At 38.8% G+C, this 27137-nt stretch overlaps 1 protein-coding gene across 1 annotated transcript in view; it reads right to left on the reverse strand.

Moving 5' to 3' along the window:
• CSMD2 (CUB and Sushi multiple domains 2) overlaps nucleotides 1-27137 on the reverse strand; it is a 994819-nt gene that overhangs the window by 811914 nt on the left and 155768 nt on the right. The window lies entirely within an intron of this gene.

Raw genomic sequence — 27137 nt, forward strand, 5'->3', positions numbered from 1 at the left:
AGGAACTGAAGAAACTTTTCACTTCAATTCAATAATTTTACAAATGAAAAAATTGAGGCTCACTGATAATGGGCTATAGGAGAGTTACAAACCCAGGTTCTGACTATAGTCCCAGATTGATGTCAGCCACTCTTATTTCCTCTTCCCCCTTGATTCCTCAAATCTCATTGCTCATCCTTAGATATGCCAAATAGAGGAAACAGCTAATTATGACACTGCCTCTCAGGTTGGGAGTCCACATTATCACTGTTGAGAACCAAAGCAGCAGGATCTATATTAGAGGCTTGCGCAAACACTTGTGTCAATGTGATATAATGATTGATTTGGTGTCAGGTGGCCTGAGCTGGCATCCAGGTTCTGACATTGCTGATATCTTATTGGATTGTGTGCTTCTTGAGGGCATGGATTGGCTTTTGTCTCTTTTTGTATCTGTAGCACTTAGCACAGTGACTGGTACACACTCATATTTCATAAATATTTATAGATATTTCTGATATCTGATTACTGATATTTCACACATATGAACCCAGGTAAATCATTTAACCTGGGACTCAGTTTCCTCTCCTATAAAATGAGGAATATTATTCTGATTATATAACATGTAAATAGGTAGAGAAAAGAAAATAGGGAACTCTTGGATAAAAGAATTCCCTTTACCATCACCTTCTTTGTAGATTAATCTAGAGGGTCCTTGAGCCTGAGAGGCTGAATGACATTCCCAGAATCATATAGCTTACATGGGTCCAAGGCAGGATTCAAATTTAGGCCCATTTGTTTCCAGTGTCATATTTCTACAGACTATGACACCATGTTGCAATTCTGTCAATAACAAAGTACTATAAAGATTCAGCCTATGTTATTATTATTTGCCAACTGATTAGCCAACAAAGATTTATTAAGTGCTTACTATGTATCCGGTTCTGGGTTAAAGATGAGGATACAAAGAAAAACAAAAACAAGGTCCCTGAATGCAGAAAGCTCACATTCTAAATGAGGAAACAACATGTAAAAAACTAGCTACATGAGAGAGAAAAAGAGAGACAGATAGACACAGACACAGAGACAGTCAGAGATATATATTCTCTTTGTCTCTCTCTCTCTCTCTCTCTCTCTCTCTCTCACACACACACACACACACACACACACACACACTCACACACATACACACAGAAAGAAAAGGAATCTAGCTAGTTAGATTCACAACAACATCAAAAAGAAATTAGCAGTTTTATTATTCCCATATTACAGATGGGTAACTTGAGGCTCAGGGAAGCTAATTCAATTAATTAAAGGAGCTAACAAATTCTTGTTGAGTTGAATTGAATTAAATGGTTTCATAGTCACAATTACTGGGTAATTCTCATAACTGAAAAATAATACATTTTCCTCAAAGGTCTAGCTCCTGAAGGAAAAAAAAATTTTGAAAAAGGTTAAAATAATAATAGCTAACCTTGATAGATAGCCTTATAGACTAGAACATAGTAACAGTCATTTTTCTAAGTACTTCATAAATATCACATTTGATTCTCATAAAAACCCTGAGAGGTAAATGTTAATATTATCTCCATTTTATAGATGAAGAAACTGAAGCAAATAGATGCTAAATAACTTGCCCAGGAACACATAACTAATACATATTTGAGGATGCATTTGAATCCACATCTTTCTTACTCCAGACCCAATGTTCTATTTATTAAACTAGCTAACATTATCCATCTATACTCCTTCCATTCAATAGACAATAGTCAATCCTTCATTCTTTCTGTGGTTTAGAGTTCTCATTATTTTCCTGTCTCCACTGAAACCTCTTGCTAATAAGCTCAGAGCCTCCTCTTGTCCTCACCCAGCTGGACTGAGCTGCTGTTCAGTTTATGTAACTTATAAGACCTCTCGAGCAAGTCAATAGAGAGAGCCCTTTGTGAACACCTGTCAATAGCAAATTGCTTCTTAGGGCCCCAAAGATAGTCCTTTTTATTATTTATGATAATAATGCATAGTAATTGGAAATTAATGGCCACATCCAGAAGGGGAAACTCACAGAAGGCTCCCAGCTCCTGTTTGTCTTTCTAATTGCAGACACAAAAACTTGGCTCATAACTGGAGCCCCCAGTGGTACCTTCTGAGAGAAGAAACACACACCTTCTGAGAGAAAAAGCACACACCTGGTACAGTTTTTCTGATGGCCTCTGGGGACACCTGGATGCCTACAGTACAGCAAAGTATGATGTATTACTAGACCCAAATGTTCTCTCTCCCTCTTCCCCCCCCTCCTCCCTCCTTCTTCCTCTTCTTCCTCTTCTTCTTCTTCTTCTTCTCTCTCTCTTTCTCTCTCTCTCTCTCCCCTTCTCCTCTTCTCCCTCTCCCTCCCTTTCTTCATCTCTCTCTCCCTCCTTTATTTCCCCCTCTTCTCTCTCCCTCTCCCTCTCCCTTTCCCTCTTCCTCTCTCTCTCTTTCTCTCTCTGTCTTTCTCTGTGTGTCTCTGTCTCTGTCTGTCTCTCTCATTTTAATTCATCCTTCAAAACCCAAGTAAAGCTCAATATGGTCCATGAATCCCTCCTTCACCCATTTCATCTTATCCCATAATGATCTTTATCTCTTTTGAGTTCTAGGACTACATCCCAAGGCTCTTTATTCTGCATTGCTCTGGTTCCTACCATGCAGTCTTTGTGATTTTTAAGGCCTCAGGGAATTTCGGCATTATCAGAAATGAACTACTGCTGACCCGTCATGCTTTCCTGATTTGGTATTTATACTATCATTGGTGACAATAACTTCTAAAGTCCAAAAATCCCACTTGCTACTTTGGAAGCTGGAAACTCAAATGGAAACACAAATGCCCTTAATGAAGTCATTTCTAAGTAACTTGAATGAGCATGTGGGATTGACTTACCATATAGGTAGCTGATGGGTGTATTTGCATAGAAAAAGAGGGAAAGGGAAGGGATGAGAAGGGAACCATGGGGGGGGGGGGAACGACACATAAGGAGAGGGTAGGAAATGTTGGTGGAGCAGAATGAGGACAGACTTAGTGGAAAAGGAAGCATAGGGGATGGGGGACCACAGAGACTAGATCCACCTACTTCTCCTGCATCAAAGTTTGGTTTGGAAAAGTCCATTATGGCCATTCCCTTTACTTCCACCTAGACAGGGCAAGCAATATGGGGAGTACTCCCTATAGAAAATGAGACCCAGAGAGACATAACCTAAAGGATTGTTGTCAGAATCATCCATCCAGTGGGCTGCAAGTAAGAGGGGAGAAGCCAGTACCAAACTCTGCTTTGTCTCCTAGAAAAATGTCTTATTCATGTCACAAGATCAGAGGGACAAACACAGTACATAAGGTAGAAATGAGAAGAAAATGTAAATTCTATAGAAGTACTTAAGAAGTCAGACATCATTATAGCACCAATGAGGTTAACTACAGCCACCTTATAGAGTGACCCACCTTCTTTAAAAGCCCCTAATCCATTCCCAACACTGGCTACAAATGGCCTCCAATGTCATAGTTATAAGATGAGAATGTTGGACTAGATGGCCCCTGAAGTGTTTTTCAGTTCTGGATCTATGATCCCATCATCTTCTACTCAAAGAAAATTGGTATGCCTAGCTCCTTTTCCATTAGGTAAGTTTTTAAAAGTTTTATACAATTCCAAAAACTCCATAATCATTTCCTGATGCATCACTCCCTTACCCCCAACTTCAACACACCTTCCCTTGTAACAAAGAAAGACAAATAAAATCATTCCACATTTGGCATCTACATCCATAGTGTTCACTTCTTTATGGATTCAATTTTTGTTAAATCATCTCTTCTGTTAGATAAAAATAAATTATTGTTATAACTATCCAGAGTTTGACTGCCTTTTGATGTTACTTTTGTTGTCAGTGTTATCCTCATTCTTGGTTTTGCTTATTTTATAGTATGACTCACAAGTCTTCTGATACTTTTCAGACTTCCATGTTTCTTATTTCTTTGAAATAATACTTCTTACATTCATATACCACAGATTATAAATCTATTTTCCATTTAACTGGCACCACTTAGCTTCTAGTTTTTGTTTTGCTACTATGACTAGTAGTTCTATGATTTATATTGTGAGAAATAAGAAATGTTTTTCTTCTTGTCTTTGAATTACTGCAGGAATCTGTCCAGTATGATAATCATTATGTCAAAGAATATAAGTAGTTTAGTGATTTTTCCCATATAATTCCAAATTGTTTGGTTAGACCACTTTACAGATCCAGCAACAGTACATTATTGTGTTTGTCTTCCTGCAGCCCCTTCAACATTGATTATTTCTGTCATTTATCATCTTTAGTTAATAATTCTTTTGAAAACATTCTTTTCATATCTTTTGCCCACTTATAACTTTGAGCAGAAAGAGCTATCCCATCCTCTTTTCCCTTAGGAGCTCTGTGAAGATAATCTGTCATTTCTGGTGTTTAGAAAGGCTGAATTCTGCCCTACACTGGTCTTAGTAAGTATGCAAAGAAAAGCTTCAGAAAGCATTTAGGGAAGGTGGCGATATCAGTTTACAGTTTCTTAATATTTTGATAGAGACTTCCTTAGCCCAATTCCCATGTCTTTTGGTTTGTCTCTGGTACTTGTGCTTCTACCTAAATGTTCTCTTTAGATACTGTCTTTTCTGCTGTCTTTTTGGACAAGAGGGAAATGTGGGCTAAATATTAGTCAGTAGTGTCTTTTAGTTGGTCTCTGGTGCTTGTGCTTCTACCTAAATTCTCTCTTTAGATACTAAATCTTTTCTTCTCTCTTTTTGGACAAGAGGGAAATGTGGGCTAAATATTAATCAGCAGTGTCTTTTAGTTGGTCTCTGGTGCTTGTGCTTCTACCTAAATGTTCTCTTTAGATACTGTCTTTTCTGCTGTCTTTTTGGACAAGAGGGAAATGTGGGCTAAATATTAGTCAGTAGTGTCTTTTAGTTGGTCTCTGGTGCTTGTGCTTCTACCTAAATTCTCTCTTTAGATACTAAATCTTTTCTTCTCTCTTTTTGGACAAGAGGGAAATGTGGGGTAAATATTAGTGGGTAGGCTGTAACAAAAATTCTTTTCATGAATGGATAGTACTAGATTATGGAGGTCCTTTCCAACTCTCAGAATCTGTGATTCTGATCCAGCAGAACAATTGGACTAGAACAATTAATGGATAAATGACAACTTGGTGACCAGTATAGCACCCTCAGGCAACGATTCTTGGTCCCAGAAAGTTCACTATGAAAGCATCAATCTAAGCAAATTTGCAGTTGATCAGAAGCTTAAGAGGGATAGCCAACAGGTGTGATCAAGATATGAACAGATCTTGACAGGAAGGACTGATGGGCTGATCTAACAAGATAAAGATGAATAAGTATAAAGTCATGTGAGTTTTTTTTTAATTGGTTTCTCTGGTCATCAAGTATAGAGAGCAGTTTGTGTAAAATAGTTCTGAGGAATTTAATGGGTTGGTAGTTCTATAAGTCATATAATATGACAGCCAAAAAAGCCATTGAAATCTTCAATTTTAAAGACCTGTCACTTAACTTTTGTGAATATTCCTTCCATCATTGCAGACTGAAATCCTTTCATAACTCAATCTATGGTTTTTGAAAGTTGTTGTGGCTGAAGAATTCATTACCCTGTGCCAATTTAGTGGAGACTTTCTCCAAATTTAGCTAGACTGGTCCTCAGACAACAGACATCAATAGATCCATACTTGAAATATTTCCAAGTTTAGCAAGAATTTCCAGGGCCTGTTCTCTGCTAGTATAATCACACTATTATAACACCATAGATCAAAACATTAATGGAGGAATAAGATTATAGGGTGCATTAATAGAGAAAGTTTATCCCAAACAAGAGTCCCACTATCCTTTAACCTTAGAATATTTAAAGAAAGACACTGGGGGCAGTTAGATGGCACAGAAGTTAGAGCACCAGACCTATGGTGAGGGGGAACTGAGTTCAAATCTGGTCTCAGACACTTAATACTTACTAACCAAGTGGATCTGGACAAGTCACTTAACCCCACATGCCTCACAAAAAAAAAAAAAATTGAAATCCTAGAGGGTAATCATTGGAGGGTGATCAGCCAATAACAGTTTTATAAGAAAGAATTAAAGAAACTTTGGGCATTTACCCTTAAGAAAGAAAAATCTCTTCTTGAGTAGTGAAGAATATAATAAATGATCTTCACATATTTGAAGAGTTGTCATAGTAAAAGAGATTAGATTTGTTTAGATTAGCCCCAAAGGAAAGATCTATAAGTCACAGAAGGAAATTACCAACGATTTGAGCTTTCTGTAAAAAAAATATCCCTGAACAATTAAAAACCATCTCAAACTGAAACCAATTGGTAGAAGGAAATTTCCCATTGCTAGAAGTCTCTAAACAGAGGCTAGATAACTTACTAGGAAATATTGAGAATATTTCTGCTGAAATCCAAGTTAGACTAAATGTCTTCTGACATGCTTCAGTTCCCAGATTTTGATTCTATAAAAATCACTGTTAATATTTACACTAGGCATTACTGTTTACAAAATATTTTCTCCCAACAATTATGTGATTGTTAACCAGGTAGATTGAGTGAAGCTTCCAAAGTCAAGGAACATGAATTAATGAGGCAGCTATTATTGTCACATTTTCCATCTACATCTTGACCTTACAGCTAGTCATGACTCTTGCATGAAATAGATTATCTAATAAGCCCTAAATAGTCCTCCCTTGAGCTCATATTCCTCTGAAAATAACTACTTTTACCCAAAATAGAGGCCTTGATGACTTCCTTGGGGTCCCTTTTGTGGTCTGTGAAGTAGACCATGCTTCCTACTAATCTATTCTGGATACTTTATTCTCTGTCCCATAGTTGTCCCCCTCTCTCCACTTACAACATCACATCCTGGAATAATGTTCAGAGGTCACAAATGGTGAAGGAATATATACATTTTTGAACTGTATCCAGAGATTAGACTACCTTGACTGGAAAGTATGCACAATGCAAGTAAGCCACTATGTATAGCTAGCCCTAGATCATGTTTCCCATTCAGCCAATCCAGACATGGGGTACACACTACCTCCCTCCTATTTTCCAACTCTTGTTCTGGGAAAAGTCATAAAAATCAATCCCTCTATGGCTTTATTAAAGAACATGACTACCTAAGGATGCTATTTACAGCTATCACTGTCAAACATATGTTGTCTTCTCCCAAAGGGAATGTAAGCTCCTTGAGGGCAAGGACTGTCTCACTTTTGAATGTGCACCCCCAGCACCAAGCTAGTGAATGCCTGCCATATAGTAGGAAATGTCTTTCCTTCCTTCATTTATTCACTCCACACCTAGTTGCTTACCACAATATACAAGAAGTCCAAAGCAAAGTCCCTAAACTGTTGTCCTCAATGGGGATTTCTGTGTGATCTCTGAGCTCACAGATACAGCCTGCAGGCAACATTAGCTTGGCAATGAATTATCTCTAATGGTCTTGTTCTCTGTAGAATTATTCTTTTAAGTCCCTGTCACATTATATGCAAGTGCACACACACACACATACACACACATTTAGGATAAAATTTTTTTCACCTGTTAAAAAGCATTTGAGCTGCCAATAGGAAGGAAAAGGAGATTTTCCAAAGGGGAAAGGCTAGGAGATCATGATAAGTAGGGCTTTTTGTAAGCCAGAGAGTGTCTAATGACAAAGAGGGGAAAATTGAAGTTCCTGTAGTTCTTGCTCATTAATAGAGGCAATGTGGCTACATAGAACTTGGGATCATGAGGACCTGGATTCAGATGCCACCTGAAATGATTCATTACTGTGTGACCATGGACAAATAACTGAAAATCTCTGAATTTCTATTTCTTAATCTGTAAAATGGGAACAAGAATACCTGGAGTATATCTCTTTTATGGAAGAACATGGATGACAGTCATAGGTTGAAATGCAACATGCCTTTTTAAAGGAGATAACCACAAGGATGAGATTTTAGGCTTGTTTATTGAAACATCTACTTCACAGATTATGGGAGGCTCAAAGACTCTGTAAAATGTAAAGTTCCATGTAAATGCCAGTTACTATCACCCGCTGCCTTTGAAGCAAGTTACTTAATCTGAGCTTCAGTTTATTCATATATTTAATTGGTAATAATGCTTACTTACACTGCATATCTCATAGGGTGGGTATAAAATAAATGTTTTTTATCCCTTATAGTGTATAAAAGTAATAATCATTTTTACAGAGGGGAGCGGGGCCCTCAGAATCACACTTTCAGGCATAAGTCCAGCCACATTAGTCTAGAACCAATTATCAATGGCAGCCTATCCCAGGGACTTGATCCCCACAGAAGCCAGAATATTAGCAAGAGACCTTGACTTTCTTGTAGAAGCAACATGATGTAAGGGAAAGGCCATTGTCCTGGCTGGCAGAAGATCTGAGTTTAGGTCCACACTTTCCCACTTACTAATCATGTGAAATTGAACAAATCACTTCTTGATTCTTTATCAAAGAAAGTCCTTGAGTATCAAAAGAGTTAAAACTCACCTCCTTATCGTGGCCTGAACCAGATTAAAAATAATTGGGAAATGTTTAACAAAACAAATAAAAAATACAACACAACATGAATAATATTAATTTATGTTTTTAAGAGTCAATCTAGAGATTCATTTCTGTTTGAGTCTGACACTGTGCAGCAAGGAAACCTCTAAGATTTGTTTAAGCTCTGACATTCCCTGGTTCTTCTGGGGTAGTCCCTAAGAAGAAGAACTAAAAGGGGAAGTGCACGCGCGTGCGCGCACACACACACAGTATTGTTATCCTGGAGACAAAGGATGGTCCCCCTGAGTGATGAATCTTCCCTGAGTTCCCTCTATCTAGTCATCCATTTCCTTTGTGGTCTTTTGTATCTTAACACCTCTTCAGGCCTCAGTTTCTTCAACTATTTTGACTCTTTAGGTAGAGTTCTAGACTCAAAGTGAAGAGGATCTGAACTTGAATCCTCCCTGAAACACTACCTGTGTAAGCCTCCCTTGATCTCTTTGAGTCTCCGTTTCCTCATCTGTTAAACAAAGGGTTTAAATTCAATGATTTTTCACCTCTGAATCTATAATTTGTGAAATGGGGGAGACTAGACTAGAAAGCCTCTGAGATTTCTTCAAGCTCTCCTATTCATTTCTCTTGCCCAACAGTTTGCTGGTAAGCAGGACATGCTTTGAAGTTTAAACTAACATGACTGACATTTTATCCATCACTTTCTTAAGACTAGACAATCAACAAAGTAATAAGCTTTGATTTGTAACATTTGCCAATTTCTGGGGTGTAAATGCTCACAATGAAAATTTAACAATGATTTTCATGAGGAGCTTGTTTCAGCAAAGCCTTGATCTCACCTCAAATAATCATGTATGTACTTATCAATTTAAATGTTCAATTTAATCAATTTAAATGTTAAACCCAGTGAGTAAAATATAAACTCTTAGAAACCAGAGCCTATTTTTTGTTTTAATATCCCTAGAGTTTAACATGGTATACAGAAAATAGTAGATGTTTTGTAAATGCCTTTTAGATGGAAATAAAATCAGTATTTATTAAGTGCCTACTATGTACCAGGCATTGCTCTAAGGACTTTAAAATATTATCTCATTTGATTCTCACAACAACTCTGGAAGGTAAGTCCTATTATTATCCTAATTTTTTTAACAGTAGAAAAAATTGAGGAAGACAGAATTAGGTGATTTTTCTCAGGATTCCCCAACTAGTAAATGCTGAAGCCTGATTTGAACTCAGGTATTCTTGCCTTTAGGTCCAACTCTCCACACATCATGCCATCTAGCTGTTTTCCATGCTGGATTATATCTGGACATAAGCCTGATCCTCAAAATGTAGATCTCAGAATGATTTTGTGTGTGGGGGGGGAACCCTGACTCTGGAGTCAGAAGGCTCGGGTTCAAATATCACTTCTGATACTTATTATCTATGATTTTTTAAAAAGTCTCTTCACTCCTCCTTGATCTATATGCAAGATGGGGGAGTTGGACTTGATGATCTCTGAGTCTGTCTTCTTTTAGGATTCTGTTATAAACTCCACAGGACACCATTGGATTTTCCATAATTTTCCAAATATACATATCTACAGAAGTTCCCTTTTATTAGTATTGGTTATGAAACGAGGCTGTCTTTGTCCCTTCCCTGATATATGGCCAGAGACTCTACCAGGAAATCTTTTGAAGTTCACAGTTTTCCACAGTCATGGTCCTTTTAATACAATGTCCAAGACTGTCTAATAGTTTACTCTAGATTTTATTTATGTCAATCCATCCAAAAATCAAAAACATTTATTGAGTGCCTACCGTGTGACAGGCATTGGTCCAAGCATAAGGAGATTAAAAAATAATAATGAAGCAGTTAAGTCTCTACGTCTGAAAACATCTGAATCCCCTTTTGACTGTGGGGGAGAATGATACAGATAGCTAAATTGCTGAATCCCTAAGTCACATGAATCTCTGAGCCCCATGTGATATTTGTTCTCCACAGACATGCCAGAGATAAGGAAGCATCTGAGAGAACCCCTGTTTTAGGAGATAAAAGATGACAGAGCGCAGGAAGAAGATGGGGAGGGATAGAGGGGAAAAGGGAAGGGGAGAGAGAGTCACAGAACAGCACCAAGGGAACTCATCCCCAACCTAATTAAGAGATTCAAGAAGTGAGGAAAGAGCCACAGATCTCACACTCTCCCCAAGTTGACAGCTGCTTCTCTGGGAGTGGGGAGAGCCTTCTTTGCTTTTCTAAAATTTCCCCCTTCTTATAAGCTCAATTCAAATCCCAGCATTCTGTAATTTAAAGCATGCTACATTTTGAGTCAAAAGGCCTGAGTCTGTTTCTTGCTGCTCAATGCCCATGTATCCTTGGCAAACCACTTCTCCCTCTCTGGGTTTCAGTTTCCTCATTTGTAAAATAAAGGGGAAGGACAGAGACAAGATGGTGGACAAAAGGCAGGGACTCACCTGAGCTCTACCCAAACCCCTCCAAACAATTTTAAATAATACCTCAAAACAAATTCTGAAGCAACAGAACCCAAAAAGGGCGGAGTCAAACAATTTTCCAGCCTAAGACAATTTAAAAGATCAACAGGAAAGATCTCTTGCACCTGGGTAAGAGCAGAGCGAAGACTACCCCCAGCAAATTAGCAGTTGGTTTTGAGGGCAACTGAAGCAGTGGCTAGCAGTGTTAGCCCACAGAATTCCTAAGATTATCATAGAAGGTAAGAGGGTCAGACAACTGGTCAGAAGGCGATTACAGGGGTCCCTTTGTTAGCACTATTGGGAGGATTCTGTGAAATGAAGGGGTTGAAAGAGATAATATCTAAGGGATGTTTTTTCATATTGTCCTAAGATTCCAAGTCAGGTTCCTGCCCTTATCATTCTGCTGCATAATGGCATCTTCCTTGTCTCAATCCTATATAGTAAATCTGCTGCTCTGTGAACATCTTGTATTTTAAAGTCTAATACCAATGGCTTTGGATTATTCATGGTTTTGATTATCCATGACAAGGCTCCTACACACTCCATTAGTGCAAATAATTAAGAGTTGTTTATAACAGTGAATCACCAATGTGGTTACTGTCTTGACACTTGTATATCACTCAGTCTTGTTGCTTATATCTGTATTTGCCTACACCTTTTCTGAGACTGAACATTAAGGTGTAAAGAACTGATAACTTCTTAAAGAAAACCCCTCTGACAGGTATCTCACTTTAACAGGAACCAAAACTTCAAAGTAAAGGATGGAATCCTAGTATCAAAATTTCAGAAATTAGCTACTGACAATTAAGGGAAAATTTGAGAAAGGATCAGTTCCTTAATAGTGCTTTGTAAGCACTTGCCTATTTAAGATCAACATTGTAGGGTAATTTAACATTGGGATTGCAAGGATTACTGTAAGCTTCTGGAACAATGGACACATCCTAAAGGCAAGCCTTATTTCATGGATGTTTTGTAGCTTTGGTCTATTCATGATCCATCTGGCTGAAACTCCTTACTTTGCAATTTGGCCTCTTATTCTCACACTTTCCTCTTAGTTCCACCTTAGGGTCAGTGACTACACCTGGTCCTTACTTCTAACTTCAATGAATGTATGGATGAGTTGGAGGCTAAGTGTAAGTAAGAAAAATCCAAAGAACTACCCTTTAATTTCCTGAAAGGGTTACATTTTAGAGCCTACAACTATTTGACAGCAAGATTGGAATAAGAGGAAAGAAACAAGAAGTTCAATTCACTTGTGGTCAGCTGTGACCCTATGACTGTTCTACCCAACTGGACAAAAGTATTGCTGTTTTAGTGCCAATGCAGAGAGTTGAGGTGTAAGAATACCCTTCTGGTCAGCATAGGTTCAATGTGAAAGAATTCACGAACCTGAAATATTAATGGCAAAAAAAGGAAGTTTTATTGTTGGCACTGCAGAAGCCAGCTTTGCTAGAAAGACTGACTTCCGAGTGGTAAGTTCCTGGCAGAGAAATTATTGCTGAGAAGAGAATGTCTTCACAGCAGGCAGGAGTCCTGGCAGGAGGCTATGCCAAGGAAAAGTTCCTTGACCATAGCCCTGCTTTGGCTTCTGCAAAGAAATGAGTTTAAAATTGCCCTATAATAGGAAATCTAAGACAGAAGTTTCAATTGAATGAAATTCCTTCAATGTTGTCACTGCCCTCAGGCCTAGATACCTGGAGTTTAAAGCCACTCAGTATCAGACCCAGCTATCCCAATTGAATGAAAATCACTTTGAAGGCTTCCTGAATGAGGATCTGGCTACCAATAGGAGGGGGTGATTTGCCTTAGAAAAGCCCACTTGAATGACACCACTGAACTTGTCTGGGAAGATATGCTTTCCTAGGAGGGCCCGAGACTTCCTTCTTTACAGATCAAAGGGGACACAGCTTAAAGGGGACACAGTTTCCCCCCTGTCAAAGGCTCAGGTTCCTCTATAATTGTCAAGTACTGAGGTACAAATAATGGTCAAGTCAGTAAATGGCATCGCCAAAAGGAAGGAGAAAGAAGAGAAGAGGGAAGGAGGGAGGGAAGAAGGGAAGGAAGGAGAAAGGAGGGAAGGAAGGAGAAAAAGAGGGAAGGAAGAGAAAAAGAGAGGGTGGGAGGAGGGAAAGAGACAAGGAAGAAAGGAAGGATAGAGAAAGAAAGTCATTAAGGGCTTTCTATATGTCAGGCACTGGAAATACAAGCTGAAAAGTGAACAGTTTCTGTTCTCAAAAAACTGGGGAAGATAATAATAATAGCTTATATTTATACAGTGCTTACTATGTGCTAGAAAGTGTTCTGGATGTTTTATAATTATTATTTTATTTGATCCTTAGAATAAAAACCAATTAAAAAAACCTTGGAAGCAAGTACTATCAATATTCCCACTTTACAAATGAAGATACTGAGGCATAGGTTAAGTGACTTACCTAGGGTCACAAGCTATTAAATGTCTGAGATAAAATTTGAACTCAGGTCTACAGTCATACATTAGCCTTCTCCATAAGAATCAAGGAAGTAGAGAGATGAAAATGACCTTATGTGGCAAATATTAAAAGAAATAACCAAGGAAGCAAATTTTGAGCATCTAAGCATTTCAATTTATTAAGCAATGGCAATTTCCAACAAATCAGGACTAGTAGCCTTCTTCGGTTTAAAATTGGACCCTTAATATGAGGGGAGATGGATTTTTATACATGAAAAGCAATTAATCAAATAAGGCCAATTAATTAAAAGGAAACAATTAACTAAGCTGCAATATTAGGTAATCCATTTTTTAATTGAAAAAAAAAAACTGAGAACTTTCCAAGTAGGGAGCTGGAGAGTGAACAAGTGCAATTCCCTGAAATCAGAAAAGAACATTGATGTACCACTCTTCTCCCTTTTAAGGATCTGTATTCAATCAAAGGAACAAGGACACAGTAACTGATTGACCAGTTGGGCCCCCAGTATGGAGCCAGTTTTCAGATAATGCATGTGTAATTGTGAAAAAAATTTGGTTTCTGCTTAGCATAACCTGGATCCTTAGTTAAAGGTCTCTAAGCAGCAGGTAGGTATAGTCCAGTTTCCCACCATGCAGGGCTAGATTTAAACAATGCAGTAATTTTTTTCTAGTTCCCATACTTGAATAAAGTTTTCTTATAGGACAGAAATCAGACTAGAACCATAACTGAATAGAAAGGGAGCTGAGCTACCTCCCAAATTGGATGGAATCAGTGTGGTTCATTAAATTCCCACAATTAACCACTTGCTACCCTAACTTAGAAATCATCTAGTTGACCTCTTTCCCTGATGGATGATCCCCCTCTACCCCCAAAAGTGTCATTTATATTTTTCTTGAATACTTCCATCAATGAAGAACTTACTATCTACCAAAGCATTCTCAAACTGATGTCAGCAGCAGCATGTTCAAATAGAAAGTGTGTGCATAAATATTAGAGAAATAACAGAGATTCAAGTCAAGGATGAGGCTGTCTGTGAATGGACAACACATTAGTAATTTATGGTTTTTATTCAATGCTCCACATTAGGGACTCTTAGCAAAGGAAAAGGACTTGGGCGTAGGAAGAGAACAAAAGGATAAGCACAAACACAATTTATCATTTTGCCAATCTTGGTAAACAGCTTTTTGCTATGCTAGCACCATTAAATAAATAAGTCATTAGGTTGAGAATAGATGTGCCAACACAAGTATGATCTATTAATTTGAAGATCACAGATGGATATTATTCATGAATCATACAGCCTCACCCACAAACACAGACCCTCCAACCTGCATAGGGACACACCCAAATAATCACATACAAATACACATTGCCATTAAGGAACACAGTTATAACGACAATCATACAAAAAGAATACCCACTAAATACATGGCCAAACACAAAGACAAAACTACATACAGACACAAATATATATCCCCATATGGAGACACACAGCTATACAAAGATAGAACCACAAGGACACAGTGCTGCAAATACACAAAGAACAATCTGATACATAAACATAACAGCTTAACTGAACATGCACAAACAGAGCCACAACCAAAACCTACATGAAGACATCTCCCTCCCCTCTCCCCAACACAAAACAGTCTGTCTTTGTTTATTTGCCCCTTTAGACATTTCACTAAAGCTTATGCCTTTGGGAAATAAGGTCAACATCCCCCTGACTAGCCCTGTCATTGGTCTCCTGAGATGCTTCCTCCTTCATACATTTCCTCTTAGTTTGATACCATCAGTGATCTGAGAAAAAGCTAGAAAGAGAGCTCAGGCTGAGGGAAGCACGCTTGGCTTCCAGCATAATTGCACCTTTTTCTGTGTGAGAGGACAAAGTGCCTCCAATACATTCCTCTTGAAATGTGGCATTCTCTCAGATTACGTGGCTCCAGGCAAGAGACACCATCCTGGGCACACTGATGTGGAACAAAGCCGCCTGGGCGATTCTGACATGCAGGAAGGATGCTAAGACACCTTCTTCCTGACAGCTTTGGCTTTCGGAAGCCCTCCCTGAGTGAGGAAAGGAAGTCTGTACAAATGGAAGCTGTGTGTTAATTTGCTTGTGTGTACTAGAAAACACACCTGAGGTCTACCTAGTCTTCACTGATCCATTGGGGATCCACTAGGGAGTTCCTGATGAAACAAACCATTTCATTCCCTGGCAGGTGCCCTTTCCTAACACGTGGTAAAACCATCTCTTCCTGGAGCCCAGCAGCTGTAGGCAACCACCCTGCCAAGTACCAGATTCTCACTGGGCAGGGTCTCCTCATACGTTATTGTCATTAGGAGTCCCCCTCCCCTCATTAGGAGAAATGTAGGAAAATGAACATTGATTCATCATATTTTTCAGTCTTTCATTGTTATGGCACTTCCAACGTTAACCACCAGGCTTTGCTCTTAGTTGACACATAAACAATTGTTGAATTAGCAAAATGAAAAGGGGAACTTAAAATTACTTAAGACTATAACTATTCTCCAACCAGTAATGGCAGCATGTATGGAAATAGGTTTTGATTACAACATGAAGAACGTAAATTAGACCTGGGGGAGAATTTTCACATGTACATACTATTTCAGAGTTTACAAAGTAAGTTTTACATAGATTGATAATTATAGACAGGAGAGATAGAGCATTTATTAAATATTTACTATATGCCAGTCATTGTGCTGATCTCATGTGATCCTTACCACTCTATGATACAGATAGAGAAGTATCAATACCCCCATTTTACACACCAACTGAGATGCACAGAGAGAAAATGACCCAGTAAGGTTCCACAAGTTGTACACAGCAGTTAGGATTTGAATACAGGTTTCTTTATTCTAAGTTCAAGTTCTTTCCCTTAATAGAAAACTGCTCTCAAGCTATAAGCATTACTGGATCACAAGGTGGGTTTGATAATTAAGAAGAAATTGTCCGAGCAGAATAATAGCACAGCATGTCATAAAACCTCCTTAAAATAAAGAATGTCAGGTGTGGAGAAGGCTTAGAAGAACATCAGAGTGGTGAGTCCTTAGACCAGAAAATGTTAGAGATTGGCGAGGCTTTAGAATTCATCATGACATCATGGCAAAAAGAATATTTATTAGGTTTGGAATCAGAAGACCTGTGCTTAAATTCCAGACCAGCCCCAGTGGTCTGGGGCAAATGAATTGGCCTTTGTGGGTCTCAGTTTCCTCTTCTATAAAATGAAAGGGCTGTATTCTAACATTCTCTCTTACTCTAAATTCTAGGATTTCTCTAATAGTACTGCATTGCCCCTGTTATCTAATCTGTTCTTTTGAATAAATTATTCTTGAACAGCCTTCAATAGTGACTCTGACATTTCAGCCATACATAGGTAACGTATCTTATACTAAAAATCTACAGCATCCATCCTCTGAAGGCTACTTTATGAGAAAATATGGGTTTCCAAAAAAGGTTATTCAGTTCACTTAGATTTCAAAAAAGAAAAGAAAAGGATAATTTGACAAACGCTCTATTCTGCTCCCCACTCTCCCATCCCCAAAAAGGAAACTTCCCCAGAGGACATTTGATCAAGTATGGCCAAAATGAGATTTACTTTCATTTTTTTCACCAACCTGATTTGTATCCAGGTAGCTAAGCCAACTTCTTTAGACTATAGTTTCTCAAATTACAACAAGAAGGATAAACTCATTCCCTTCCCAGCATTACAACATCAGAGTTATATAAAAATGAGCTATCCAAAGAACTTTGGGCTCTTCCATGGGGAGACACTTGAAGTTAGCTGATGTATCCATCACCTCTGCCTTGAAGAAAGGGAAAAAGTAGTCAAGAAACAGAGATTGATTTCACAGATTTATGGGGTTAAGGCTACTCAGACATCTTTTAGTTATCTGATCTAGCCTACTCACTGTCATTACTTCCAAATCTCAATCCTAAATCTGGCATAATGTTCTGTAGTCCCATTTCCTTGCATTTGATATTTAGCATTTCATGTAATGGGTTGAATACAATAAGATAAAATTGAGTAGGGATGAATGTAAGTCTTACACTTTGGTTTAAAAAAACTAATTCACAAATATAAAATGGAGTCACGGCTAGACAGCAGTTTGTCCAAAAGGATCTGAGGACCTTGATGTATTATAGGAGTAAAAATTTATGGAAGGAAAGAAGCTTTTAAGTAATCCAGTCCAACTTTGCAATATGAGTCAACACTGTCATATGGAAGCCAAAACACACTAATGTGATCTTGGGCTGTATTGAGAGGCATAGCTTCAAGAAATGGTGAGTTGATCATACCCATAGTACTTTCACCTGGTCAGATCATGTCTCTTGGCCCCACAGTTTGGGAAGGATATTAATAATTTAGGAGGAGGTTAATTGGGACGGTGGAGGACCTCAGTCTCCTGCAATATGAATATCAGTTGAAGTAACTAGCAATATTAAGCCTGGAAAAGAGATTTACTGAGGATTCAGTAGGTGTTCTTCTACAGTAACTATGGATGCAAAATGTGATAAATTGGTTTCCTACTCCCAAATTGATAAGAAGTTTAGGTGAGCTACTCCTTGAATGATAGACATATGGTGGAGTCACCATGCCAGTATTTGGTCTTGAATGGAAAAGGAAAATTTGCCAGCATTCTATCAGGCTTGGAGGTTGTGAAAAGGGAAAGAAACAAAGACTCCTTTATCTGAAAGAAAAGTAATTGGTAGTTCTCTTTCCCAGAATCCTCTCATGTACATACCTACCCCTTTTACTCCATCAGTTCTTTCTTGTGACTTTAATTTTTAATAAAATGGGCAATTACCACAAAAATTTGTCTTAGTTTGACATTTCTGCTATTGGCAGGATAATAATTGATACCTTTAAATAGCCTCATTATTCAGCAAAGAAAATGAGGTTTGTGTAAACGAAGGACAATTTGCAATATGGCCTGTCTGGGGACAATGGAAAGGTCACCAGTATCTCTGAGGCGGGACTGGTGAGTTCCTTAGACAACTACTCATCAGTCCATCCATCCTAGATCCCTGTAGGAAAATGGAATTCTATTGGGCAAGAAAACTTGTAATGAAGGCAGAGTCTTAATAATTACATGTAAACTGTCTTAGCCCATGATTTGAGGCTGATTACTGCAGAATATCTTTTTTCCTTCTTCCTCCCATTTCTCTTTCATTGAATGAAAGGCACACTCCCATTTTATACAATACCTATTTCTGAAAAGCTGATGCTGGGATGGGTAGCATGTGCCATAGAACTGCAGCCTCATCTTGACAGTCACCAGCTAGCCTCAGATGTGACCCATTATATAATTCCCATTCTTACCTCACTCAATTTCTTATTTTATTGGCCCTGCTCAGCTGAGTTGTCTTTCTCCTTGGCTTCTCCCTTACGTTACTCTTGACTCAGGCTTTCATAATTAACTAGATTTGTTGGTTTGACCCTGGAATCTCTAGGCTTGCTCAAACCTCCCACTCATGAACCACAGAAAGAGTTTGGGTACTAAACCCAGTGATCTGTACTCTTCACCAGCTGGTCTACACTAATGGACTGCAGTCAAAATCAACCTCATATTTGGCTGTTCTTTGTTAGTTTGGCTAGCTTAACTCCTCATATCCTGCTACAGCACCTGGTTTCTGATACTTCAATTCAATAAATATTCATTAAATTCCTACTATGTGCAGTGTGAAAGGTAATCATGCAAAATTATCTAAAGCTGACTGAGGAAGGCGAGGGTACCAACAACTAAGGGAAGGGAGGGTTAGAGAAGACCTCAGGAGGATATGACTTCTGAGCTGGATCTGGAAGACAGAGGAGGATTCTGAAGGGGGCAAATGAAGCTGGAGAGCATTCCAAACTTGGGAAAATGTACCGGTAAATCCCTCCTGAGAATCCTATTCTTTCCTCAAGAAGAATCTTTCTGCAAATGAACACTCACCCCCCTAATTTATCTTCTGTGTAAATCCAGATTTTTCTATAATGAGTTTTCTTAAAGCTGTCCACTGCTGAGACAGCCATTTCCCCTGAGGGGACTGCTAGGGGAGAAGGAGGAGGAAGGGAGGATTGGTTCAGCTGACTCTCATTTAGGAAAAGCTGGAACCCAGTGGGACAGGAAAGCACTCATGCACCTGACAGACACAAAGAAAGAATTGTCTCGTGAGCATTTTAAGGGAGACTTTCCCTCCAGCATCTGAAACCTCTGCCTGCCTATTGCCCATCTCCTCTGGCCTACTCTTCCCACCTTGTAATCCCCTCCATGGGGCCCTGCCCTCTAGTCTCACACCCTCTGTGCTGTGAGTCACCCCCAAATTGTACAATTGACCCCTCCCTTTTTCAGGGCCCTTTGGACCACACACTTTCCCTGACCTGTGCCTCCGAGGTTTCTCTCTCAGCTTGCTCTCTGATAGACCACCAGTTCTATCTCAGGGTGGACCTCATCTCTGACCATCTCTGCCTTCTACACTAAATCAGATTAACTGGTGCTTTCTGAATAAGGGATTAGGTATTTTGGAGACCATGAATGAGGCTTTGTTCTATAAGGGCAGAACCAAGTGATGATGATGATGATGATGATGATGATGATAGCTAGCATTTATGTTATACTTTAAGGTATGCAAAATACTTTAAGGTTTACATATGTCAATTCATTTGATTCAGATGCAATTATGAGGAAACCTATGGAAAGAAGTTAAATAATTTGACCAGATTAACACAGCAAGAAAATGTCTGCAGCTATATTGGAACTCTGGTCTTCCTGACTCCAGGCCCATCCCTCTCAAAATGGCCATACCCCAACCATCACCTAGCAGCCCTCCAGAGGATTTTGCACAAAGACCAACTCTTCTGCAATCTCTATTACACCTCCTTCCATTTTCTCCAATAGATTGTCCCCACAATTATCCATCCTCTCCCACCCCTATTCTGCTCCTTGCAATCATCAATCTCTTCCTAAATACTTTCTCTTTCCCTGCTGCCTAAAAACAAACTCTTGTCTTCTTCATCCAAAAAGCAAACAAACAAACAAACAACAATAATCGTAAAAATCAAAAAGACTCCAAATCACCTCAGGCTCTTGTCATAGACATCTCCTTCCTTTCATACACAAATGCTTTGAAAAAGATGTTCATATGCATTGCTTCCACTGACTGGGATGTGCTGGAATCATTTCCTACTGACCTGCTATTGAATTTTCAGTGTGAATATGTATTTTCTTGTTCAGTTTTTCAGTGGTGTTTGACTATGCATGACCCCATTTGGGTTCTCTTAAGCAAAGGTACTGGGGAAGTTTGTCATTTCCTTCTTAAGCTCATTTTACAGATGAGGAATTTGGGGCAAATTAGGGTTACATGACTTTTCTAGGATCTCACACAGCTAGTAAGTGTCTGAGGAAAGATTTGAATTCAAGGAGATATCTTCCTTATTGGCAGTGCACTCTTTCAACTGCATTACTTATCTGCACCTTGGAAACCAGCAAATTCTGCTTATCAGGATAGTTAGGTGTTTTAATAGATACATCATTAGACCTGGAGTCAGGAGGACCTGAGTTAAAAACTGAATTCAGATATGAGCTGTGTGACTCTGGGCAAGTCACTTAACTCTGTTTGCCTCAGTTCCCCGTTACTTAAAGACACAGGGCTACATCATGTAACCTCTCTGCTCTTCAAGGAAACTCTTCAAGAGTATAACTCACAGAACAGTTTTACATTTGCCTTGGTAGAGGGAAGTTTCTTGCCTGGGATTCCCCTGCACAAATGAAATGAGGGATTTGGGCAAAAAAAGCTGCCATTTATATATTGCTAAAATGATAATATTGCAAAGCCTATTATATAACATTTGTTCATTGGATCCTCACTGCAACACCATGGTTAGGTTAGACAAAGATTATTATCCCCATTTTACAGATGAATCGATTGAAACTCAATTTACTTTTAGTTCAACCATTAGTAAGTATCTGAGTTGAGGATTGAACTGAAATCTTTGGACTCAGAGTCAAAAACTCTCCTTCCTGCACCACACATACACAAATACCACAGATAGAAGGGGAGCTTCTAGTTTAGTGCAATAGTTCTAAAATGTTATGGTCTCAGGATCTCTTTATACTTTTAAACATTATTCAAAACCCCAAAGAGCTTTTGTTCATGTGGATTATATCGCTTGATATTTACTATGTTAGAAATCAAATCATCAGAAAAATTATGAAAATAATTTTGACCTTACAAAATCCCTGAAAGGATCTCAGACCTCACTTTGAGAATTGCTTTTGGAGAACTGTCACCTGAAAGGAGTAAATCTCTGCTGCAAAATCTACCGCAAATCTGGATGTCATGGCAAGCATCACAAAGGGTGCTATTAAATCAATTTGCTAAAAAGAAGTTTGTGGTGGTAGAATTTTCAGGAAGAAACTTTGCACTTCAAAGTACAAGGCCTCATGAATGGGGGAGAGGTTGGGAGCCATGGAACCATGGTAAAGAGTCCTTAGACACCAGTGTCTGTAGGTAGATACCCTAATATATAAAAAGACTAGTTCTGGGGATGATACCACTGAAAGGGATAACAAAGCAAGACTAGACTGCGCTGGTGGAACTTACCTAGGGAACTGATATTTTGGGGAGGAAATGTACCATCTGGTAGCTTTTTATTTTAATTATTTTTTACTAACTAGGTACAAAATTTAGTTGTCTCTAAGCATCAAAGGAGGATAAGTATAATTTGAACTTTCTAAATTTCAACAGCCTGGGGCAAAATCCTGTTTTTACCACCCAAGTTATGACTCTATATCCCACTGAGAAGGTCTTTTATGAAGAGAAGGATGGTGCCAGGGGCAGTGATATTCCTGTTGCCAAGGACTGTGTCTAGGAGTATAATAAGAATTGTCCTACCTACTCCCTTCCTCATTTTGGATTCTTTACCATACAGACCAAAAAGGCAAGAATAACTCATTCAAATCAAGCTCTCTTTCATGGTCTCCTCCAGGTTGCCTATTCTAGCTCTTCTCAGATAGGAAGAACAGCCTTTTCTGACTTTCACTTTTGGACAGCACTATCTACTATAGACAGCACCATCTACCATGGACAGCAGCCTCTAGCAGAAATCTTACACAGACCAAAGTGCGGCTCCTAAGAGTCAGGTTGTCAGAATCTCAGAACTACACAGGGAACAGTTAGGGCACAATTAGGTGGTGCAATGGAGAGAGAGCTGGGCTTGCAGTCAGAAGGACCTGAGTTCAAATGTGACCTCAGACAACCTATAATTGATTCTGCACAAGTCAGTTCACCCTATTTACCTCACTTCCTCATCAGTAAATGAGCAGGAGAAGGAAGTAATAAACCTACTCCAATACTTTTCCAAGAAAACCCCAAATGGGGTCATGATGTGTTGGACACAACTGAATAAATAACAACAGGACTACTCAAAAAGAGGAGGGAAAGACCACAAATATCCTGTTTCCTCAGTACCTGGAATAGTATCTGGCATATAATGTGATTTAGGAATATTTGTTGACTGACAGTCTCTGCATCTAACTTATTCCCGAAAAAGGGTATGACCTAAGGCCAGAGCCCACTTATCCCTCCCCCAAGTTCTCTTTTCTGCTTCCTTATGTATAAAATTGGGGGGTTGTACTTCATAATCTTGTGCTATGAACTCCTTGGACAGCCTGGTAGAACCTATGGACTTCTCAGAATCCTGTTTATAAAATATACAATTCAATATCTAGGATTAAAAAGGGAAGAAATTTTACTTATATACCATACATATGCATATGTGTATGTATGTAGTATAATATAAAGTCTATGGACCCCAGGCTAAGAACCTTTGTACTTTTTAGCTCTAAATCTTACCCCTTTAACATGCTTGGGAAGAGGGGTGGGGAGAGAATACCACTGGATCAGATTTCAAGAAAAGACTTTCCTCTTTGCTAAGTCTTGATTATTTGTCTGATTAGTTGGTCTATGTAAAAATAACATATGGGTGGCTGAGAAAGAAGTTCAATATTTGAGGCTGCCTCTACCTCTCCCTGAGCTTCACTGGCTTTATGGATACTTGGTTGTTAGCAGGTAATATGGCTTACACTATCTTCCCAAGAAAGAAGAAATGAAAGAGGGAAAGAAAGAGGTAGAAAGGAGGAATAGAGGAAAGGAAAGGAGGAGGAAAAGAAGGAGAAAGAGAGGGAAAAGAAAGAGAGACTGAGAGAAAAGAGGGGAAAAGGAGGGAAGGAGGGAAAGATGGATGAGAAGAAGGAAAAGGTGAAGGGGGATGATGGAGGAAGGATTTGTAATTGCCTACTATGTGCCAAAAATTGTGCTAAGTGCTTTGCAAATATTATTTCATTTGATCCTTACAATAATCCTGGGAGATAGAAGATAATAATAAGAATGATTTTAACAATAGATAACATTTATATAGGGCATGTTATGTGTAATTTATTATGCCCTTCACAATAATTATCTAATTTCATCATCATCATCAACATTTATGAAGCATTTACAACGTGCCTTATAATTATCTCATTTGAGCCTCACAGTAATCCTAGGAGGTAGGTGCTATTATTATTCCCATTTTTTACAGATGAGGAAAATGAGTAAACAAAGGTTAAATTATTTTCCCCAGAGTCACCCAACTAGTAAATGTCTGAGATCATATTTGGACTCAAGTCTCCCTATTGCAGATCACATTCTGTCCACTGTATCACAGAGCTGCCCCAATGTAACTTATTTATTTTGTTGAATTAATTTTAATTTATTTATGTTTTTAATTTCTTTCTGATAGAGTTTAAGCTCCTTAAGGACATGAACTGTTTCATTTTTGTCTTTGCATCTCTAGTGCCTAGTACAGTGACTAGAATACAAGAGATATTTTAAAATAATTGCTAAATGAATGAATGAATACCTCAGAGATGACATAGAGGAGAACTCTATCACTTTGGCACAGTGAAGAGAGCACTGAATCTGGATTCAGGAAGAATTGAGTTCAAATCCATCTTCAGCCTCAGGAACTTATTAGCAAGGTGATTCTAGGCAAGTCACTTAATGACTATTTGCCTCAGTTCCCTCAACTATAAAATGGAGACTGTAGTAGGACCTACCTCACAGGGTTGTTATGAAAATCAAAAGAGGTATTTATAAAGTGTTCTTCTCAATGCTATAATCATCATTATCATTATTTTTATTATTAATGGAAAGCTACTCCAGGTTGACCCTATCTCCTGCCCCACCCCTACCCTCCATCACACAGACTGGCATATCCAAACCTCTCTACAGATCCTGTGTTGAGGGAAATTGTCCCAAATTCACAGGCAGTTATTGATTTCCCCCTGATTACAAGTCTTTAGGAAGAGGCTGGATCACTCCTTATCAAGAAAGTTGTAGCCAAAATTATTCTTCAATTGTGGTTAAACTAGATGAGAGACACCCATGCACTAAATCTGGCCATGGTCTTAGCTCATGAGCTATAAAACAAATAGATGGCAGGACATTGTTTGCTGACTCCTGGATTAGACTGAGGTATCTTCCAATTCTGAGGTGTCGGAATACTGGGGCAACTCTGATTTTCACCAGTGACCCGGGGAATGTTTATCATATCTCCAGGCAGGGGAACATTAGCCTGATCCAGGAGTCCTGAAGTTCATCTTGTTTGGAGACCAACAAAGACCACATTCACAGTGGAGAGACAACCCAGCAAGAACTCAGCAGGTCCTTCTGGTGCCTGTGTCACATGGGTGAACAGGCATTAGCCATCCAGACGTATCTAGCTCTGAGGCGGTACCTTGGCTACCCCGCCTTGTCAAATTGTATCCTACATGACTGCTACATTACTTCCAGACTCAGCCCCCACAGCTGCCATGGAGTGGACAGGGCACCTATGATTCAACCAACTCCTAAGCATGGTTCTGATGCCTTTATTACAGTAATCCCTTTAGAGCATCTGCAATGGGTCTCTCCAGGTTCTGCTTGAATCATTCCAGTAGTGGTAAGCTCACTGCCACTGTAAAAAGCTATTTCCATTTTTAGATAATTTTAATTATAGTTGCTTCTTCCCCTGAGCTAAACTCTTCTTCCTCATAACTGCCACCTATTTATCCCCATTATCTTTGTACTAAGCCTGAACTCTCTTATTCATGAAAACTTTCAAATATCTAAAGACATTATAATGTTCTCTTTTGCCTGAAGGTCACTTCCTTTTCCTGGGCCTCAGTTTCTGATCTGTAAACTAAGAAAATTAAACTAGATATTCTTGAAGGTCTCTTCTATTTCTAAATCTAGGTTCCTATTGTCCCTATATCTTCTCATGTTCAAGGTAAGCACCCCCAGTTCACAGGTTCCTAGGATTTAAAGTTGAAAGTCACTGTACTAGTCCAACTGTTTCATTTTATAATGGAAATGCAAAGGAAAAGTGACTTGCTCACAGTCATACTGGTAGCAGAGTTAAGACAGTCATTCAACTGGCATGGTTTCTCTTTTCACTATTAAACAGATCTTTGAGGAAAATTTCCTGTTTTTTCAAGACAATAACAAGATGGTTTTCTTTGCTGCTCTTCACCTATAAGTCTCCATCTCCTACCTTTCTTTTTTTAAGACAAGTACTATTTTCTATATGAGGACTTTTCTGCTCTCTTCCCTCCCCTTCTCCAAACTGCTAGTGGCTTTCTCTACCTTCCCTACCTTCCATCTACTATGAATATATAATATTTACATATTATCTCTCTCATTAGATTATAAACTTCCTGAGGGCAGAAATTATTTGTGGCTTTCTATGTTTCTGACACATAGTCAATGCTTTTAAATGTTTATGTATTGATTTGATTGATCAGTTGTAGACTGCCTTGGGTTCCCCTAAACATTCTGGCTTCATTTTGAAACCACATTTTGAGCAGACCACTGTCAGTACAAGTGGGGGAGTATTCAGAGTGAAACAACCAGGATGATGAAAGGACTAGAGACCAAATCATATGAAAACTGAGGAAGGGATTTAGGGAGATTTAGCCTAGAGAAGAGAGTCCCCATCCACCCTGGGATAGGAGAGAGGAGGGCAAGAGGCACACATGACAGGTATCTTCAAATGTCTGAGGGTCTTTCTGAAGAACCAGGCTTAGACTTGCTATGCTGGGCAGCCTCAGAACTAAGAGAACTTAAAAGAAAATTACAGGAAGTAATTGGATCCAATATGAGAACCAGTGGGAGGTGGTAGAGTCAAGAAGCCTGGGTTAAATCCCTGCCTCCAACATTTACTGCCTGCATAACTTTGGACAAGTGATTTCATCTCTCAGTGTCCCCAGACAACATTCTAAGACTATAAGTTGCAGATAGAGGTGATGATTTGTATTGGTGAAAGGATTATACTCATCAGGAATTCCCTATATCATAGATATCAACATGCCCTAATAGATCCCAACCCAAATCAAAATGCAATTGGTAAATATTTAACAAAATAAATGAAAATACAATAGAATATAAATAATGTTAAAGTGCAATTTCTAAGAAAATATATAGACCACAGAGATCCTTTAAGTATAATTTAGTGGACCTATTTCAATTTGTTTCTCTCTTCCCTCCCTCCTTCTCTCTCTTTCTCTCTTTTCTCTCTCTCCCTTTCTCTCTCTTCTCTCTCTCTGTCCCTCTGTCCCTCTGTCCCTCTGTCCCTCTGTCCCTCTCTGTCCCTCTCTGTCCCTCTCTG

Source organism: Sarcophilus harrisii, chromosome 3, assembly GCF_902635505.1.
Source record: "Sarcophilus harrisii chromosome 3, mSarHar1.11, whole genome shotgun sequence".
NCBI lineage: Eukaryota > Metazoa > Chordata > Mammalia > Dasyuromorphia > Dasyuridae > Sarcophilus > Sarcophilus harrisii.